The following is a 6,243-nucleotide window of genomic DNA, read 5'->3' on the forward strand; positions in this document are numbered from 1 at the left end:
AGAAACTCAACAAAAACCTCCCTTTTGTCATTGTCCTAGACGGAAAACGTTAGACTGATGCATCAGTTTTTTTTTTCAAATACTCATTCTACCCTTTTTATAAATTATTTTACATACAAAATTATTGAAATAATCCTGTTTTAACTCAACAAAAACCTTAATTAATGATCATCTCAGTAATTTTACATGCAAAATTATTGAAACATGTATTTTTATTGAGTTAAAATGGAATTGTTTCAATAATTTTATATATAAAATAATTTATAAAAGGGTAGAATGGATATTTGGAAAAAACTGGTACATTAGTCTAACGTTTTCCATATGGGACAATGACAGAAATGAAAGTTTTTGTTGAATTTCTGAAAAGTTAAAGGGATATATTTATTAAAATGAAACTATATAGGAGGTTTTTATAATTGTCAAAAACTTTGAGGGAGGCTTTTGATGGAGGTAGATTTGGCCCAACCCCTTGGCTGTGCGACACGTGGAAGCAATCGGGTATAACCTGGCAGGAGCGTCAGCTCGGCACAACGACATAGCCGTATCCAAAAAAGAAGCCCGAGCTCCCCAAGGAGAGACCCCGAGCTCCCCGAAAGGAACCCGCGCTTCCCAAGAGGTGGAACCCGAGCTCTCCCTAGAATCCCGAGCCTTGCAAGGAACCCTGCAAAGGACGAAGCCCGGACTAACCCACCTCGGGTCAGTCCAGGCCACACCCCGGCACCTCGGGACGGTCCGGGCCGTACTCCTATCCGGACTCAATTCACCTCGTGCACCACTCCGGCACCTCGGCTCTAGATTGCGTGGTTGAATAACCGTACCTGACAAGGAAGCCCGTACTCTGAGGTGGCACGCCTAACTAATCAGGGATTTGACAAATGACAACTGCACTCCAGCGACCACCTGCTACCGCCATCTCAGTTATTGCAGAGACGGCCCTGACAGAGAAGGCAGTGACGGTTATGCCTGCCCCCCACAGAGGCGGTTATACCTGATATGGCAAAAGCTTGGAAGTGAGTGCACCAGGGTGGTTATAAAAGGCCCTCTTCCCCCAGAGTAAAGATAGGTGATATTTTGTGCCTTATGGTCTTAGAATCTCTTATTCTCCTTGCCTTTTCAAGAGCACTAACTTGAGCATCGAAGCATTCCCACCAGGTTTCTCCCCTGGAATCTTTTGTTTCCTCCTTGTTTCAGTCATCTTCTGCTCCCTCAGAGGCAAGGTTACCGACAGCTAGGACCGACCAGATTGTGCATCATCAGCTTTCTTTATATTTTACCCTTTATTGAATAAACACCTAGCAAACACCCTGTAATATAGCGGATTATCTGAACTTGTGGTTGTTTGTTGTGGATTAACCATTTTGAATTTTTTATCTAGGCTGACATAAAAGCGTATATGACCACGCAAAGAAACCTCTTACCCGTAATGGTTCCACATCCATGCTCAAAAACACTGTTGTTGTGTATTAGGAACATCTCCCAACAAAGGAGATATCCCCAATAAGCGCATGTAGTGCTGCTCTTTGGTCATGAATGTGGAAAAACTCTCTGGGTAGGAGATTTTATCCCCAAATAAATATGGCTTTTTTTAGAGTTCAGTCTCCCTCAACATTGTTTTGTTGGTTTCTAAAATGCATTTAGGCTCACTGCCTATAGGAATCTCCACCTTCCCCTAACATTGACCAAACTGTACTATCGCATTAGGAATTGTGAGGGAGATCGAACTCAAATTATTGAGTTAAAATCTGCTCCTCATAAAGCACTCCCCACATCGACCTCATAGTATATATCAATCGCACGTTGGGGACATTTCATATACTTAGATATTATTATTTATGGGAGATGGTTCCATTATATGGTGAGATATGGTTGTAAGGTCGTTAGGGGTGTTAATAGTATTAAAAAATCCGATTTCAAATTTGAAATTCAACATAACTGAATTGAATTTGAATATTTAATCAATCAAATTTGAATATCTTATTCGTATCGAATAACTAAAAAATATTCGAAATCGATATGACTTGATTCAATTCAATAAATATCTAAATTTGACATATTATTTAATTTTTATATTAATATATAAAAGATTTATATAATTTATATATATGATAATAAAATTATATAAATAATTTATATATTTATATAAATACAAATATTTATTTTATATATTTATTAATTACCTAAAATAATTAATTGATCAAATTCGAATAAAATCGAACATTCAAACATTTAATCGAATTTAAATTCAAATATTAATTGTCAATATCTATCAAATATCAAAACAATTTCAAATATTTAATTTTTGGGTGTTAATAGTATTCAAAAATCCGATTTCAAATTTGAAATTCAACATAAATGAATCGAATTTGAATAGTTAATCAATCAAATTTGGATATCCTATTCGTATCGAATAACTAAAAAGTATTCGAAATCGGATATGACCTGATTCAATTCGATAAATATCTAAATTTGACATATTATTTAATTTTTATATATAATATATAAAATATTTATATAATTTATATATATGATAATTAAATTATATAAATAATTTATATATTTATATAAATACAAATATTTATTTTATATAATTATTAATTTCCTAAAATAATTAATTGATCGAATTCGAATAAAATCGAACATTCAAACATTTAATCGAATTTAAATTCAAATATTAATTGTCAATATCTATCAAATATCAAAACAATTTCAAATATTTGATTTTTCTAATCAGATTCAAATTCAAATATTACTTGATTCGAGTCAAATTTAATCCATTTACACCCCTATAGGTGGATGTGAGGAGTGCTCTACGAAGAGCATATCCTAATTCAATGGGCTGTTGGGGCTAGATGGAAAATCGAGATATGCAAGTGGATTCCATTACAACTAAGGTGATTGTACCATCTATTTTCAGTTGGAACGCTGTCATGTCAGTGTCACCTAGACAATTTGAGTTGAAATATCGAATTTCTGATTGATTAAAACTATTTTGAGATAAAATGGCCATAAAAGATTTTGACTACAAATATGAACCAGGGGTGTTTGTGGAAAATTCCAAGCTGGTGTTTCCTTCATTAGCTACTCATTTGAAGAAACAATCTCTTGGCTATAAGTTGGCATCCTAGGTGGTAGTGTATGCCTCATATTAGCAAAGATGGATATATACCATGAATACCCATAATTCTTCCAAGAAAAATGTTTTTTTTTTTAATGCTTCTAAAACCATTATATCTGCATCTATATGTTAATCTATGTGTAATAATGGAATTTAAATCTACCCCCACAAGACTGCGTCCCACAATATGCACATTCCTGCCGTGCATTGGAACATTTCCCAATGATGATGTCATCATTGGGAGATGTTTCTGATACACGGTGACATTATGGGGCAAAATCTTGTGAGGGGCTGATTTGATCTCATAATAATGAGTAAATTATCAAACAAAATATATTTATTTTTTAAAATTGAATATTTGATGGTTTTTTTACGCTAAAAAAAAGACAACTCTCCATTGAGAATGCTCAAATTACAAGAAAACAAATAGTTGAGCACCACAAAGATAAAAACAACAACCTAAAAGAGCTGAGCACCATGAGTGTCATTAAGGCCTTTGCAATTGATGCCGATGAAGAAATCGCCAGCAAACGAAAGTCATAACCTCTCAACAAAGACCACAAAAGCTAGAAGACTCCCAAAACAATGAAATACAACCTAAACCTGAAATACCTATTGACAACCACAAAGTAAAAAAATAAAAAAAGAAGACACTTAATTTAAATACACCAAATACCCTTCAAAAACTCTAATTAGACATGAATTGTCATTGCCTAGTTGGACAACATGGTTGGTTTAGCTTTTTGAAAACAATAACAACTGACATAGGAGCAAAATTATATTATTTTTTTGATGTGGCAATTGTTATTGTTTTTAAAAACAAAATTAGCCTTGTTGTTGAACACCCTAAATGTTTGAGACTGAAGTGGCAATGATACTAAATACAGCCTAAATCATGATAAATATGAATAAAATGTTGAAAATGTGTATGTTATGTGTTAATGAAAATACACTACATGTTTGGTTTGTGTTTTAATCTAAGAATCTATTTTAGGTGACATTGGTTGGTGTAATGGTAAAATCTTGACCGACAGGCGTAAGAATGCGAATCTGTGAGTGGCTACCATATGTTAAAAAAATTCTAAAAGGTACCGTATCCAATCCACCCCCTCTCAAAAACCTAGATAGCTAGGGCTGATATTGAGTAATGGCTATTTAATTTAATTATATAGATTTATGCTGATTATATGCATAATCACTAACATCTGAATCAAACGTACGTCGATTTGGATACTCAAATACCCAAAAATATTGACTTCAAATCCATGTTTAACACACAATCATTGGACACTTGAACTCATATCTCTTGGATAGGGCTGCAAACAAGTTCAGATCTCCTGCCCACACAAATTCTACTCACGTCTACCCATATAACATTGCAGTCACATGGAGAACATCTCCTCCTCCTACATAGTATTATGCAGGGAGAGATGTTCCCAATTCACAGGGATAGTGTGTTGTGAATCATAGGAGATCCGGTGTTACTACAAACAGTATCTGATTATCAAATTCATCTTATTAGAAGGTGATTCGAATTCAGTCCATTTATAATTGGATCAAATATGGGTTCACCTTTATCCAATTCAGTATAATTCAGTTTGATTATATATATATATATGCTTAAATTTTATATTATATATATCATTGAAGTTGTTCTCAATGTTGTATATCCACTAAATTTTCACATGTTCAAGTTTTATGCAAATAATTTTCAATTCATTTTGTTCAAAAAATAAATATTAGAACTATTTTAACCCAATTTATTAATAATATAGATATTTTGATAAATTTTAATCAAATTTATTCATACTATTTAATATCCCATTAAAATCCCATTTCGATTCTGAATCTGTTAAATATCAAATGGATAAATTCAAATTATAATTCAAATATAAACAAATAAAATTTCGATCTGCCTATATCCGATTTGACCCAATCCATTTGCAGACATGCTCTCGAATTCCTATAAGAATTGAGACTAGTTAAGCAACAAAGGCCATGATCATGAACTTTTCCTTAACCCCTTATTCCCTTTTCCGTGGGGCCTTTCATTGTTGGCTTTGATTTTCTCGTTGTAGTCCCACGAAGAGGATCGAAAGGATTGTAGTGGCCTCCCCCCAAGGTGGAAGGAAAGCAAAGACCGTCCTTCCAATGTTAAAATGGGTAGACTGGGATAATTACCGATACATGAACACTTATGAATGCTCACTTATAGTAGGGAATGTGAAACAAAATTTTTATAATATTTTTCCTCTTATACCCACTAGGTCCTCTTTAAATTCAACGTCTACCCAACTACTCATAAAATGACCTTTTAGACATCAAATGGCATTCTATTTATTGCTTTTTATTATAGGATTAACATATATTTTATCTCTCCTTCATTCGAGTATTTTTATAATGTAATATACTTCTTTTTCATGTTTATAGTATCAATTAATCAATTTTTTGTTTAGGTTTTGAATAAAACATGATTCTAAAGACAAGTTTCATTGATGACATCATCATTTTTTATACTATCATCGAAAGATATTCCCAATACACAGCTGTGCTGTTGTGAATTCACAGTAGACACCACTACCAGTCTACTACCCTATGCCATCCGTGACAAGGTGCTGGCAAGTGATTGGCACGTGTTAAGACGAGGTTAAGGGCCCTGTTTGCATGAACCAACCATGTCTGACATTCCTGCTAACGAAGGGTCCCTTCACGTGAGAGGAAAAACAGTGACCAGCGAATTGGTGTGGTGTCAAATGGGACCCATCTCAAATGAAGGTGGGAATGGTCCCCCCTGAGTGCCAGAGCGAATAAATATATCAGGACCGTCGATGATGGGCTAAAAAAAGCGAAACCCGATGAAAAGACCGATACTGTGCGACTGCACCAGAATTAAACCACACGGTGCCGGGACCACCCGGTCCACATAGTGTCGGGCCGGGTTAGGTCGGGTTGAGGTCAGCCTTAATCCAACGTCTCAACCCAAACCGTGAAACCCTACTCCATGCGCATCCCATACCATACAACACCAGTGAGACTACCTAGGACCTAACACCAAGTCCCAAGTCAACTAAACAGATGGCTGAGATTCTGCTCTTAACAACAACAACAACAAGAGTGTAGGGACCCAT

Source organism: Nelumbo nucifera, chromosome 5 (genome assembly GCF_055504915.1).
Source record: "Nelumbo nucifera cultivar China Antique chromosome 5, China Antique-T2T, whole genome shotgun sequence".
In the NCBI taxonomy this organism is placed as follows: Eukaryota; Viridiplantae; Streptophyta; class Magnoliopsida; order Proteales; family Nelumbonaceae; genus Nelumbo; species Nelumbo nucifera.